The sequence below is a fragment of the Schistocerca gregaria genome, chromosome 4 (genome assembly GCF_023897955.1).
Source record: "Schistocerca gregaria isolate iqSchGreg1 chromosome 4, iqSchGreg1.2, whole genome shotgun sequence".
NCBI lineage: Eukaryota > Metazoa > Arthropoda > Insecta > Orthoptera > Acrididae > Schistocerca > Schistocerca gregaria.
The window spans coordinates 226,038,294-226,054,753 of record NC_064923.1 but is presented as its reverse complement, the minus strand read 5'-3'; the positions used below and the strand labels follow the sequence as shown (position 1 = coordinate 226,054,753).

Genomic DNA, 16,460 nt, shown 5'->3' with positions numbered 1-16,460 from the left:
TTAAAAGTATGCACTATACGTACTGTGCGTAAATCACTTGATTGCTACACATCATACGTCTGAACTGGCTGAAATTGGAAGACTTAAGGCCGTTAACGCTTTTTGTCTGACCACAGCCGCTAATAATAACCCTAACAAAAATACTAGTAATAATAATACTGCCCACAGAACTGTAGCTGCCCTTATGCAGCTACTGCTCTCTCGTACTGTCAGTTCATTTACTTATGCGTATCTAAGCAGGTAATGAAGCAATTTCTGGACTACTGCAATTACTGTCTACTACTTGGAGAAGACATTATCTTACGATATTTAACATCTCTTACGTATATGTCTCACTTTTATCATCACCGATGTACAGGACTAAGCACAACATATGTATGTAGTGGACAGACTATATGAGGATCCCCTAACCTCCACCGCATTAATGCTACTAATTGAGAGAAAGTAATTATTGTTAACTTACGTAATCAGTATTACTCTTACATAATTGTAACCATCAAAAAGACCATTTGAAAATAATTTAGTTTTGTGACTGAAGCAGAATCGACTCTTTTAGTCTTTACCCCTCAGAAAATTTCATTTTAACCCTCAGGGGGTAATAACGGCCACGTTGGGAGCAACTGACCTACGCGCTTCTGTGTTACCTCTCATACGGTAGTAGTGTGGTGCCATTTTTCACTTGGACAACGCCAATCCACACGCGGAATGCGTCTGTCGGAACGATCGACTGATGATGAGGTACTTCCATGGTCGGCAAGATGCCCTGTCTGTCGGCGACAGAACGTGTGTGCAACCAGCTCGGACGTCAACTGCGTCATTATCCAGGATACAAGCACCTGTCACAAGAGTTGTGTGCCGCAGCAGAGGATACAAGCACTTTGTGGCACCCTAACACAACCAGTACATGTATCCATACCAAAGCCTGTCTCATGTGATTCTTCCAATTTCGTTGTAAACTGGAATCGGTGTCGTAATGGCTGAAATAAATTCGCATTTCCTCTTAACTCGTGCACAATTGAAAAAACATTAACTTCAACGTAAAGTGTGATATGAAGCTGCAAGGCAAGGAAAAAAATCATTTCATGCGCCATTTAGTGTCTTAAAAATCGAATGAAAAGTATTACGCGGAGAAGAAACGCACAGATCGGAAAGCAGGTTGTTTAGCAATTTTTTTAAGGAACAAGAGAGCCTCTACCGAATAACTAAACACACGAGTTGATAGAGCTTTGCCTCACTTACCGCATATTTTACAACCAGAAAACCGGAAAATTCGTGTGATGCCAATATGAGTCTACCTTGAAGGCCACGCACACGGTAACGGGAACAGCCGCCAGTTTCGCGTAAAACCTGTGCGACCGGTGCTGTTACTTGCGACATCCGGCGTCTGGTAGTTCACTGGACACAGCCGCCAGTCTCCTCGCGTCGGTTTCGGAGAGAGAAGCTGTGGGTTTGCTGCTGAATACGCTTTGCAAGGTGAGTCTAACGCCTTCAGCAGTGTTCTGTTTTCAAACTCGACGTACTACAACAGCAGTTATAAATGCAGTGATAAAAAGAATGAAATTTTCACTCTGCAGCGGAATGTGCGCTGATATGAAACTTCCTGGCAGATTAAAACTGTGTGCCCGACCGAGACTCGAACTGGGGACCTTTGCCTTTCGCGGGCAAGTGCTCCACCATCTGAGCTCCGCTGCAGACATCCCCAAGGCTGTGGCTAAGCCATGTCTCCGCAATATCCTTTCTTTCAGGAGTGCTAGTTCTGCAAGGTTCGCAGAAGAGCTTCTGTAAAGTTTGGAAGGTAGGAGACGAGGTACTGGCAGAAGTAAAGCTGTGTGTACCGGGCGTGAGTCGTGCTTCGGTAGCTCAGATGGTGGAGTACTAGCCCGCGAAAGGCAAAGGTCCAGAGTTCGAGTCTCGGTCGGGCACACAGTTTTAATCTGCGAGGAAGTTTCAGGAGAAACTTGATTATTTTTTATTTAATCGTATGGCTGGCGCCCCCCGTCGGGCACACCGTTCGCCGGGTGCCGGTCTTTCAATTTGACGCCTTTTCGGCGACCTGCAACCCGTGAGGATGGTAGGATGATGATCAGGACAGCACAACACCTAGTACCTGGGCGGAGAAAATTTCCCGACAAAGCGGGGAATCGAATCCGGGCCCAGAGGATTGACAATCCGTCATATTGACCGTTCAGCTGCCGGGAGCGCACAGGAGAAACTGGCGTTGGGCTCTGTCGAAGGCACTGCCAAGGTCGACGGAGACGAGAGCAGCACGAAGATGACAAGACGTCGATAGCGCTATGAAGTTCCAGTATGCGCCGGTGGCCATTTGTATGTTGAGTTCACCTTGTCTGCTCATAGGAAAGGATCTGTGCCAACATGGTCTCTATACGCACTGAATGAAGTCTAGCGTACGTCATATAGTCCACTTTTAATATCGTAAGCAGACGATAAGGAGCAATCGTCGATTGTAGGGGGGACATGTCGATCGGTATTAGTGGACATCATTTCCCGATACATTCTGAGACGCTGCCTAACGGTTACTGTTAGTGTAGTTACTCTTCCAAACAGCATTCCATAGGAGAAAACTCGTTGCCTCTTTACCTCCTTTAAGTACTTGGAATATACCTGCCCCTGTTTCAAGAGCATAGCTAATTGTATTCGCAGTATCTCTCTGCATATAATAGCTCCGATCATGGAGTTAAATAGACCATGAATTGGTTAGAATAGCGAGTTAATACAACACACACGACATAAAACTTAAATGAATAATTTCATAACTAGGGGTCTATTCTAAATTCTGTGACCAACACAGGCTACAGAGATGTACACTACTGGCCATTAAAATTGCTACACCACGAAGATGACGTGCTACAGACGCGAAATTTAACCGACAGGGAGAAGATGCTGTGTCATGCAAATGGTTAGTTTTTCAGAACTGACATGAGGAAAGCTTCCAACCGATTTCTCATACACAAACAGCAGCTGACCGTCGTTTCCTGGTGAAACGTTGTTGTGATGCCTCGTTTAAGGAAGAGAAATGCGTGCCATCAACGTTTCCGACTTTGATACAAGTAGGATGGTAGCCTATCGAGATTGTGGTTTATTGTATCGCGACATTGCTGCTCGCGTTGGTCGAGATCTAATAACTGTTAGCAGAATGTGGAATCGGTGGGTTCAGTAGGGTAATTCAGAACGCCGTGCTGGAACCCAACGGCCTCGTATCATTAGCAGTTGAGATGACAGGCATCTTATCTGCAAGGCTCTAACGGATAGTGCAGCCGCGTCTCGATCCCAGAGTCAACAGATGGGGACATTTGCAAGACCAGAACCATCTGCACGAACAGTTCGACGACGTTTGCAGCAGCATGGACTATCAGCTCGGAGACCATGGCTGCGGTTACCCTTGACGCTGCATCACAGACAGCAGCGCCTGCGATGGTTTACTCAACGACGAAACTGGGTGCTCGAACGGCGAAACGTCATTATTTCGGTTTTAATCCAGGTTCTGTTTACAGCGTCATGATGGCCGAATCCGTGGCTCTACCCTTCATTCGATCCCTGCGAAACCATAAATTTCAGTGGCACAGTGCACGACCTCATGTTGCAGGTGTTGTACGGGCCTGTCTGCATACAGAAAATGTTCGACTGCTGCCCTGGCCAGCACATCCTCCAGATCTCTTACCAATTGAAAACGTCTCGTCAATCGTGGCCGAGCAACTGGCTCGTCACAATACGCCAGTCACTACCCTTGATGAACTGTGGTATCGTGTTGATGCTGCATGGGCAGCTGTACCTGTACAAGACATCCTAGCTCTGTTTGACTCAATGCCCAGGCGTATCCAGGCTGTTATTACGGCCAGAGGTTGTTGTTCTTGGTAATGCAGGATCTATCCACCCAAACTGCGTGAAAATGTAATCACATGTCACTTCTAGTATTATATATTTGTCCAACGAATACCCGTTTATCATCTGCATTTCTTCTTGATGTAGGAATTTTAGGGCCCGTAGTGTATGTTGAATAATGTTTAATCAAGAAAGGAATCTCAAATAAACTGGAAGTTGTCCTACGGTATTCAGATCACGTACAAACGGAAAATACCCTTATCAAATGGAATAAAGCCATGTTGAGAGCATTATGAGAATGGTAGTGAAATCCCCAAACTACGGGAAAACTAAGTCCATTTCGTAATCACGGAAGATGAAATATTCACCAGTTCAAAGCAGGGCAGAGTTCAGCGTGATGATTTACAAATTAACACATGCAAAACGACCACGCTGCCTGTCTTTCTACCTAGAGTCGCGTGTACCGATCTCGTAGCCGAACTTGTCTCAGCGCGCTCTGAGCCCTGGACGTGCTGGCGTTCAGCCCCACAACAGCTTCATCTGCCCTTAGTACTGAACGGCTGACTGGCTCCCCTACAAGCACCTAACGTTACAATATCAGTCACTACATCACGAGATGAAGCATCAGACTGTCTTTGGCTGCCATCTACTTTCCATAGACGGCACTACTGCGACGTCTTACATCCTTTAAAGGATATAGACTAACCGAATACATACGGAGGCACACTAATGATAGTTGGTTCTGTTCGGTGACGAGGGTGGCGGTATGAGGAATCTGGGCAGTGTGAATCAGAAACCGGAGTGGTCGTACAGAACCCATACTGCCGGCAACGTCTGTGTCACTCTGAATCTCTCAGTATAGGGGAGGTTTCATAGAGCGATGCAGTACGAGGTTGTGTTTATTTGATAACTTTTGTGGTGTCACTGAAGTACTATTGTTTTTATCTCATCAACTATTGAAAATCACTTTTGGATAACATACGTGCGTTTACAGTAAGAATTATTTCATACATGGATTTGTAGAAGACTGGAATATCATCCATGACTGAATAATACGCCACTTTTAGTCCTTACGTTAATTGTGTCGAATGGCCACGAAAGAATTGTCACATGTATTTGGCCGCAATATTTTGATTTACTGCTCTGCAATGGGTGATGTTAGCCTTCGCACAGTAACATTGCTTTTCCATCTAATGTCCCCGACCGCCAGTGTTCGTCATTCATTAACTCTACATAACTTCTTAACTCCCTACGATCCTTCACCAATTTCGATATTCTTGTTTTCTTCAGTATTTCAATCAACTTCCATTACCACTGTATTAGCTTTGTCTGTGAGTGTCGTAGCTGTCTTCTCAATTCCGATATTATTAAATCAGGATTCCTATGTATTCCTGTTTTCTCAGACTGTAATTTGGTACTTCAATAGTTCTTCGTAATCTTATTTCAATGTTCTTCGTGTAATCGTTAAATTGTAAATTGTAAACAGGTTAATATAAAATGAAGTGAACGATCACTATAGTACATTCCGGACAATTTTATTCAAAATGCTTCAAATGGCTCTGAGCACTATGGGACTCAACATCTGAGGTCATCAGTCCCCTAGAATTTAGAACTACTTAAAACTAACTAACGTAAGGACATCACACACATCCATGCACGTGGCAGGATACGAACGAGCAGTACTTTTACGGTGTATGCTGCAAGATATTCCAATAGACGTGAACACCCTGGGAAATTATTTATCAGTCTCATCAGCCTGTTACGCGAAAGTGGTGGTGTAACACCTAGACAACAGAAGGCAAAAAGCGACGACAGAAGAATTAAATAATATTCTTGTTGCTATCGGAGCTAATGCGCACGTTACCTCCAGCGCAATCGCACGAAGGAGTGGCTTGAGTCAGGCAGGTGCCGTACTCATTCTCCATCGACATTGGCTCCCTCCCTATCACATCTCTCTCCATCAAGAGCTGCATGGGAGCGATTATGAGAATATTGCTAACTTCTGTACGTGGGAATTAAGACAGGGTAGTCCAAGTGTACCATGTATCTAGTTTAGTGATGAAGCCACACTTACCAATCATGACCAGGCATACCAAAGAATTTTGCATTATTGGTCTACGACAACCCTGTTGGCTTCGTTAGGCGGAGCGTCAGCGTCCAAGGAGTGTAAACTTTGGTTTGGGACAGTGAACCATCAGCTCATAGGATCGTTTTTCATTAACAGTACACTGAACAAGCACAAGTATTGCATCCCTGTAACAGACCATCTCCATAGGATGCCAGAAGAAGTTCCTCTACAGACTAAATGGAATATTCGGTATAAACGTGGTAGCTGTCCAACACAAAATGCACGAAGCACTACAGCGTGTCTTCACGATTTGTTTCCAAATCGTTGTACTGGCCGCAGAGGAACTCTACCTAGGCCAGCGCGTTCCCCGGATTTGACGTAGTAGACATCTTTCTATGGGGAAAGCTGAAACATGCTGTCTACAAGGACAAAACAGGTACACCCGACGGAATGCAACAACGTATTACTTTTCGTTTGTTAATATTATTAGTTCCAAATAAAAAGGTTTGTTTGCACAAAATGACTCTTTCTAAGTATTACGAGTCACTGACTTCCAAACCATTCTGGGAAAAGTATACATCACTAGGACTTTCCATTTGCCCAATATTTGCGGTGATTCACTGTGTGTATACTGAAAGATAGAGGTGAGAATCTAAGAACCATTTAGCATAGCAACCATTAAACAGAACGCAAGGAAGTAATAAAGACAGTTTTCTTTATTTTAAATGTCTGGAAACAAAGCTTTTACAGTTATAATATCAGTTAGTTTCGTAACTAAAGCTGTTGTTATTGATATTTTTATAATTCAAGTTTTTGTGCCTTTATTTTAATGACGTTCTTAATAACGTTGTTAAAATCTGTTTAAGCTGAAACTTTTCTTTTAAATGACAAAATGGACAGATTGGCCAGTACTTTTTGTTCATATGCCTTAGACAAGTACGTTCAGAGCAAGGTCTTAATGGACAGGAAAGCTCCACAGTGGCTTAATAGTCGTGTAAGGAAATGCTGCCTATACAAAGATAGCTTCAGCACAGCTTAAAGAGAACTCAGGACGTAACTGACATATGGAACATAACAAGAAGACGGCCGAAATATTGATTTCGGTCTCCCGAAATTGTTTCAGCGCGGAAGTTCGTAATACGGTCCCTCCTTCAAGGATCGTACGGAAGCCTAAATGGCAGATATTGAAGTAAGCAACGACAATCGCTTATCAGCGGAAGGGCGTCAGTATCAGATGAGATACCTGTAAGATCCACAAAAATTATGCGAAAAGACTTTTTCCCCTTCTAGCAGCAGTTTATGGTACATCGCTGGAAAAACGGGGTCTGCCTAACGAGTGAGAAAAAGCACAAGTCGCACCCGTTTCCAGTAAGAGCCAAGGGAGAGATGCGCAGATATGTAAGCCTGTATCGTTGACAATCTCTTGAAGAATTATGGAACACATCTTATACTCGAGAATTATGATCTTCCTGGAGAACAAAAATCTCAGTAGCACTTAACATGGATTCAGAAAATACAGAGAGATTCCGAAACTCAGGTCGCCTCTTTTCATTCATGAGACCGGTAGTACTGCAGACAACGGCTCTCAAGGTGATGATGTGTTACTTCACTAAACGAAGACATTTTACACCGTCCGCCACTGCAGTTTAGAGAAAAAGAAATAGGAGGAGCATATCGCATATGGAACCAGAATGGCGAATGGATTCAAGCCTTCATTGTAGATAAAACAGAACACGTCGCTCTTAACATTTCGAAGTCTTCTAAAAACGATAGGGTATATGTACATCTTAAAATATATCGATTTAGTCGCTGTAACTTGTACACTACTGGCCATTCAAAATTACTACACCACGAAGATGACGTGCTACACACGCGAAATTTAACCGACAGGAAGAAGATGCTGTGATATGCAAACGATTAGCTTTTCAGAGCATTCACACAAGGTTGCCGCAGGGGGCGACACCTACAACTTGCTGACATGAGGAAAGTTTCCAACCGATTTCTCATACACAAACAGCAGTTGACCGGCGTTGTAAAACGTTGTTGTGATGCCTCGTGTAAGGAGGAGAAATGGGTACCATCACGTTTCCGACTTTGATAAAGGTCGGTTTGTAGTCTACCGCGATTGCGGTTTATCGTATCGCGACATTGCTGCTCGCGTTGGTCGAGATCCAATGACTGTTAGCAGAATAGGGAACTGGTGGGTTCGGGAGGGTAATACGGAACGCCGTGCTGGATCCCAACCGCCTCGTATGACTAGCAGTCGAGTATCTTATCCGCATGGCAGAAACGGATCGTGCAGCCACGTCTCGATCCCTGAGTGAGCAGATAGGGACCTTTGCAAGACAACAACCATCTGCACGAACAGTTCGACGACGTTTGCAGCAGCATGGACTATCAGCTCGGAAACCATGGCTGCGGTTACCCTTGACGCTACATCACAGAAAGGAGCGCCTGCGATGCTGTACTCAACGAGTACAGGTTCTGTTTACAGCAACATGATGGTCGCATCCGTGTTTGGCGACATCGTGGTGAACGCACATTGGAAGCAAATATTCGTCATCGCCATACTGGCGTATCACCCCGCATGATGGTATGGGGTGCCATTGGTTACACGTCTCGGTCACCTCTTTTCCGCATTGACGACACTTTGAACAGTGGACGTTACATTTCAGATGTATTGCGACCCGTGGCTCTACCCTTCATTCGATCCCTCCGATACCCTACATTTGAGCAGGATAATGCACGACCGCATGTTGCAGGTCCTGTACGGGCCTTTCTGGATACAGAAAATGTTCGACTGCTGCCCTGGCCAGCACATTCTCCAGATCTCTTACCAATTCAAAACGTCTCGTAAATGGTGGCCGAGCAAACTGACTCGTGACAACACGCCAGTCACTAGTCTTGATGAACTGTAGAATCGTGTTGAAGCTGCATGGGTAGCTGTATCTGTACACGCCATTCAAGCTGTGTTTGACTCAATGCCGAGGCGTATCAAGGCCGTTATTACGGCCAGAGGTGGTTGTTCTGGGTACTGACTTCTCAAATTGTGTGAAAATTTAATCACATGTCATTTCTAGTATAATATATTTGTCCAATGAATACCTGTTTATCATCTGCATTTCTTCTTGGTGTAGCAATTTTAATGGGCAGCAGTTTATGTACGAATCATGAGGTGTGTTACGTATAAACACACAGTAAGCGTCGTAATATTTAGATACGGATTATTCAGATAATAGGAATACCGGCCGGACAGGCCTTGTAGGCCTAACGTTACGCTCGTGTCACCCTCAGCCGTTAGGCGTCGCCGGATACGATCAGCGTTCGGCTTCATCGGCCGTTCTCAGTTTTCGTGCCGCTACATCTTAATCGAGTAGCTCCTCAGTGGGCCTGAAAATGACTGTCACCTCGCTTGACAACAGCGGGTAGCAGATCCGGACAGTTACCCATCCAAGTGCTAGTCAAGCCCGACAGCGCTTAACTTCCGAGACCTGCCTGGAACCCGTGTTACCACTTGATCTGGATTCACATCATTCAGTTACATTTGATATAACTTCCCACATATATTATTTACGTACTGTTGTCAACCTCTTTTTAGCGCTATAGGTATTTCAATTGCAGTAGAATAGTACATTATGTTTTGAAAAGTATACTTCCGCATGTATGAAGGGTTTTCAGACACAATCACCGGACTGAAACGGTAGTTTTAAGGCGTTCCTATTACGACATACTTTCCATCGTTGCCGTTTAAATAGTACATAGCTGAACAAAACGGTATTTTAGTCTCGTTGCTGTCCAAACTGTATGTCACAGTGTACAGTGAAATTGGTATAACTCGAGGGCTGCTTGTTATTATCAGTGGGTATTCCACGGATCACCTGCAAGAATAAAAAGTGTTACATAAACAATCGTTGTTTCACAGCCATATAAACTTACATATTAGTAGACTGCATACATCATTTACAAGACGGGCATGAAGATCTCTCCATGTTTACAGTAACCCAGTTAACCCTGACGTCCTACTGGAAAGACGGCGTCACTCACTGTTGAAATGTCCGCCCCCCCCCCTCCCCCCCGGTAGCTGAGTGGTCAGCGCGACAGACTGTCAATCCAAATGGCCCGGGTTCGATTCCCGGCTGGGTCGGTGATTTTCTCCGCTCAGGGACTAGGTGTTGTGTTGTCCCAATTATCATCATTTCATCCCCTTCGACGCGCAAGTCGCCAAAGTGGCGTCAAATCGAAAAACTTCCACCAGTCGAACGGTCTACCCGACGGGAGGCCCTCGTCACACGAAATTTCATTTCATTTCACTGTAGAAAGTATTTATTTTTGCGACTAATACATTGTTGCAACGGACTGTGACACATTGTTATATGAAGTAGGCCGAATTAGTTGCGCACTGCAACAGTCAGTTTGACGCTGTCGTTGATAGTGAGTGAGAAACTGTGTCTTGAAAATAGGGCCTATTTTACCATGGACCAACTGACCGACCTTGTCATCGATGTGTATGTATATTTTCTTTCATATTGCATCAATAATTCTGAAACTTGTCATATAATATCTTCAAGGATTAACATATATTATTTACGGGTTCATATTATGATTGAAAGTTTTCGTTAGTTGTAATTGAATAATGTTTTCAACCGTCCTTCCACAAGGACGTCAGGGTAATATGTTGTCATTTTGTATTCACAGAAAATGATGTACACTGATGGAACTTTTGGACAAGTTACAATCAAAAGATGAGGAAATACCTAACGTCGGCACGTGTAGTAAGGATTATGAAACGAAAGGTATGGGGTACGGTGTGGTAATGACTTATGTTGACCAGTTACTCCACATGTTCCATTTCGAATATACTTTGATAACCTCTTTAGCAGCGTTGATCTTCTACATGACCTAAAAAAGAGGGGCGTGGAAGCAACAGGAACAATAAGAGGAAACAACTAATAATTGTATTCTATCGCCTGTAGATGAAATGATAAAAGAAAATACAGGATCATATCAAGTTTGTTCTGGCTCAGCATCCGGGATTTCCATTGTACGTTGGAATGACAAGAATGTTGTTACTGTAGCCACCAACTTTGACAGAGTGCAACCACTACGCTCTGTCGCAAGATTTTCCAGGGACAAAAGAAAAGGATTAGCGTGCCTCAACCTAACTTATTACACTCCTACAATACTCATATGGGAGGCATAGATCGAGCTGACCAAAATGTATCCCTATATAGATGCTCTGTAAGAGGGAAAAACTGGTATTTCCCAATGATTGCACATTTTATAGTCATTGCAGAGCAAAATGCCTGGGATCTTTACACGCACAACGAAGAACCCATAGATCATCTGACATTTCATCGTCGAATTTTCACTGCAATTCTTGAAAGTAACAGAAGAGTCACTAGCAGCAGCGGACATCCTAGTAAGAGGGCAAAACTAGATTCTAGATTTGATGGAAGAGAACATAAGGTTGCTGAATTACCAACGGACGAGATAACAAAATAGAAGAAGCAGCTGAAATGACGAAGTTGACACAAAAAAACTACTACTATGTGCGTAAAATGTGACGAACCACTTCACGTTTGTTGCTTTGTGTCTTATCACACTTGTGCATAAAATGTATTATTGGTTATTTTCTTTGTTTTTGTATTTATTAGCTGTTCTAGCCCATAATACAATTTTATTTATATTTATTTGAAAGTATAAAAACCAAAGCAAATTAATGGTGCAATGTCATATATTTGGGTCTAGAGTGCTCAGACGAAAAGGTTTTTTAATCCCTACGTTATAAATATTTCTACGGGCTATAGTTCGAAGCAGTGTCACTGCTGCCGTGGGACGATCTCAGCCGGAGACGCCTGGCTCTTATAGAAAACTTGTCGTGTCGTGATACGCTTTCACAGAATGATTTATATTGCTGTATGCATGCAGACATATTCGCCGAAAAACCTGAGCCGAGTAGGGTGGCCGAGCGGTTCTAGGCGCTACAGTCTGGAACCGCGCGATGGCTACGGTCGCAGGCTCGAATCCTGCCTCGGGCATGGATGTGTGTGATGTCCTTAGGTTAGTTAGGTTTAAGTAGTTCTAACTTCTAGGGGACTGATGACCTCAGAATTTATGTCCCATAGTGCTCACAGCCATTTGAACCATTTTGAAAAACCTGACGAACATCGTGTGCAGGCTGCCAAACGTAGAATATCCAGCTCAGCCAGATCGGCTTTTCTCACCAAGAAGAACGAGCGAATTGCCGTCCAGGAAAATTTCGAAATAGAGCAAAGGTGATATACGGTCCTGGAATTTCAGGCCAAACAAAAGTAACGAAGACACGTTTCTTTTTGGTCAAATTCTAGTCAAAATTGGTCAGCGTAATTTTTGGTCCTCCATATTGAATTAGCTATTTTGAGTTTCGAAAATCTTAACTTCAGATTTGTGTTCAGCGAAATCAATACTAGGTAATGACATGTTGTTCTTAAGCATCCTGAAATAATCATACACATGAAAGTTTTCGCTAAACTTTAAACAAGTTTTTCTCCAGAAACGATTTTTCAAAACCGTGTGCAATAAAAACACAAGCGGTTCAATCTGCTATCTTCTGACATTGACCACCGTAAGGAAAACACTTTTCTTGACAATTTATACATGGAATATATGAAATCTGGCAACGGCCTTGCCGCAGTGGATACACCGGTTCTCGTAAGATCACCGAAGTTAAGCGATGTTGGGCGTGGCCGGCACTTGGATGGGTGACCATCCAGCTGCCATGCGCTTTTGCCATCTTTCGGGATGTACTCAGCCTCGTGATGTCAATTGAGGAGCTACTTGTCCGAATAGTAGCAGCTTCGGTCAAGAATACCATCATGACGGCCGGGAGAGCGGTGTGCTGACCCCAAGCCCCTCCTATCTGCATCCTCCCATGAGGATGACACGGCGGTCGGATATGGTCGCGGTAGAGCACCGTGGCCTGAAGACGGAGTGCTTTTAATATATGACTTTTATTAACATTAACTATTGTTTATAAACACTTAAAGAGAAGACCGCCCCGCCCCTTTTCAAGATCGAACTCAAAGTTCGAGGTAGCACCATATAGTTAACTTCAAGCTCTCATACATTTAATGTAGTAACGACTGATGTACCGATTTTAAAAACTTCGGAGAGGATACACTGCACGAAGTCTGCGTACTTTAAACTCGCAAACCCTTCACCAAACCTCACATTCTGTCGTGCACATCGAATATCGATAGCCACGGCGCTGCTTGGAATGTCTTCTGCCATTGCGTAGGAGAGAGACCATTCCGTCCCGCGACGGTTGCCTCCGATTTAAGGCTATTAAGGCTATGTGCTGGTTGGCTTGTGGAGGCAGCTGAATTGACTAACTGGAGGCGCGCCGTGCTGGCCGCGGCTTTCCTTCTCTGGAGATGGACAGCTGAGTGTGGAGGAAGTGGCGACCTGGCCTCGTTTTCGTTGCTGTCAGTCAGCAAAGTGGAGTCGACCAGCGTGGCACTTGACATCTTTGCGGTGCTAACCGCAGCATGGAATTATTTTCCTTTCTCAATTCCGTGCAAATGTTAATGGTGAGCGGCGGCTTTGGCATCGTCGGAAGGTTTCTGCCTGCTCCTCAAAGTCCATTGCTTTCCTGCTTCTTGATTTACGTGAGTTATGTGCTATCTCATCGTAACATGTACCTAAATAGACAAGGTACAAGTAATTGCATGATGTAATTTTAGTAAGTAACTAAAAGATTTTGTGCCTGTATTACTCTGGTAATTTCACTTTAGTGTTTATTTCCGATGCTAAGGTTTTTCTAATGAAGTTTTCTTCCTGTTCAGGATTTTTTACTTCTGATGGAGGTATATTTATGTATACCGAAACCTTGGTCAAGATGTTTAGTACATTTTTATCTTGCAACTCTTTTGGCTGCCATGAAGGTACAAGTAAGCAAGAATCTGTGTGTAGGTGCTTAAGTTGATACATTAACTTCTTTTTTAACTGTTGGAACCACGGATTGTGATCGATGTGTGGCTGTGCAACAATCATGATGAAGGTGATGATTAGTTTGGGGGGTGTTCAACTGCGCGCATACAAAATTCCAATATTTATGCAGTCTAATTTTGCCATTTTCATGAATGATGAAGATTATGATGAAATGGTAAGGACAAAACGAACACCCAGTCCCCGGAAAGAGGAAATCCCAAACCGGCCGGAATTGAACCCGGGATCCAGTGATCCAGAGGCAGAAACGCCAGCCACTAGACCACGAGATGAAGACAATTTAAATGTAAGGTTAAGAGCATGGAGTGATTAGCTGTCATGGTTCAAGTACGTCGTACTATTTTTTTCTTGTTTGTGATGTGTTAACCAGATAGCAACTTATATTAAATATCTTTATTTAAATTACATGATACGTTGTCCGAAGTTTACGTGTGATTTTGGACTCAGTAACCTTTACGAAGGGACGCAACTAAAAACACTAGTGGCCATTAAAATTACTACACCACGAAGATGACGTGCTACAGACGCGAAATTTAACCGACAGGAAGAAGATGCTGTGATATGCAAATGATTATCTTTTCAGAGCATTCACACAAGGTTGGCGCCTGTGGAGACACCAACAACGTGCTGACATGAGGAAAGTTTCCAACCTATTTCTCATACACAAACAGCAGGTGACTGGCGTTACCGGGTGAAACGTTGTTGTGATACCTCGTGCAAGAAGGAGAAATGCGTACCATCACGTTTTCGACATTGATAAAGGTCGGATTGTAGCCTATCGCGATGCGGTTTATCGTATCGCGACATTGCTGCTCGCGTTGGTCGAGATCCAATGACTGTTAGCAACAATAGAATCGGTGGGTTGAGGAGGGTAATACGGAACGCCGTGCTGGATCCCAAGGGCCTTGTTTCACTAGGTCGAGATGACAGGCATCTTATCCGCATGGCTGTAACGGATCGGGCATCCACGTTTCGATCCCTAAGTCAACAGATGGGGACGTCTGCAAGACATCAACCATCTGCACGAACAGTTCGACGACGTTTGCAGCAGGAGACCATGGCAGCGTTTACACTTGACGCTGCATCACAGATAGGAGCGCCTGCGATGATGTACTCAACGACGACCCTGAGTGTACGAATGGCGAAACGTCATTTTTTCGGATCAATCAAAATTTTGTTTACATCGTCATGATGTCCGCATCCGTGTTTGACGACATCGCGGTGAACGCACATTGGAAGCGTGTATTCGTCATCGCCATACTGGCGTATCACCCCGCATAATGGTATGGGGTGCCATTGGTTACACGTCTCGGTCACCTCTTGTTCGCATTAACGGCACTTTGATCAGTAGACGTTACATTTTAGGTGTGTTACGACCCATGGCTGTATCCTTCATTCGATCACTACAAAACCCTACATTTCAGCACGATAACGCACAACCGCATGCTGTAGGTCCTGTACCGGCCTTTCTTGATACAAAATATGTTCAACTGCTGCCTTGGTCAGCACATTCTCCAGATCTATCACCAATTCAAAACGTCTGGTCAATGGTGGCCGAGCAACTGGCTCGTCACAATACGCCAGTCACTACTCTTGATGAACTGTGGTACCGTGTTGAAGCTGCATGGGCAGCTGTACGTGTACACATCATCCAAGTTCTGTTTGACTCAATGCCCAAGCGTTTCAGGACCGTTATTACGGCCAGTTTGAGAGTTAACGACAGTTCTACCTCAACAATCATACATCTCATCAGCGGGCAGCACATCTTGAGACTGGAGGGATTCATATAGATGTTTATACCATGCACGCGATCCGGATGGTCAAGCCAAGATTTCAGTTCCCTGTGGCACACATTGTTCGACTGTCATGTCGTACAGTAGTCGTTATAGCATTCCCAGATTTTACGGTGACAGAGGTCTACCGATGCTTGCCATTATCCTGCTTAGGAACTCCACGGTCGCCAAGCCCGTACGCAGAAAACGAACGCTGAGCCCCTGATGGCAGTGATTTGACATTTTTCATAATATTTATGGCCGAGTTTGCCTCTTAAAAAAAATTATCTCTACATTACAAATAAAATTATTCCTCAAACTTCGTTCAGTTAGTCACACGAATAGTTATAATTTTTGCAACGTTTGGAGGTGGTTTACAGACATATTACCGCTCCTTGAATGGGATTTTCACTCTGCAGCGGAGTGTGCGCTGATATGAAACTTCTGGCAGATTAAAACTGTATGCCGGACCGAGACTCGAACTCGGGTCCTTTGCCTTTCGCGGGCAAGTGCTCTGCCAGGAAGTTTCATATCAGCACACACTCCGCTGCAGAGTGAAAATCTCATTCTGGAAACATCCCCCAGCCTGTGGGTAAGCCATGTCTCAGCAATATCCTTTCTTTCAAGAGTGATAATTCTGCAAGGTTCGCAGGAGAGCCGCTGTAAAGTTTGAAACGTAGGAGACGAGGTACTCTCAGAAGTAAAGCTGTGTGGACGGGGCGTGAGTCGTGCTTGTGTAGCTCGTTGGAGAGCACTGCCCGCGAAAGGCAAAGGTCCCGAGTTCAAGTCTCGGT

At 44.2% G+C, this 16,460-nt stretch overlaps 1 protein-coding gene across 1 annotated transcript in view; it reads left to right on the top strand.

The window, feature by feature from the left end:
- The first annotated feature begins 1,385 nt into the window (after positions 1-1,385).
- LOC126266766 (clavesin-1-like) overlaps positions 1,386-16,460 on the top strand; it is a 50,385-nt gene continuing 35,310 nt past the window's right edge. The window contains exon 1 of the mRNA XM_049971288.1: positions 1,386-1,473. The gene's annotated coding sequence lies outside the window, so the exon portion shown is untranslated. The remainder of the gene's footprint in view (positions 1,474-16,460) is intronic.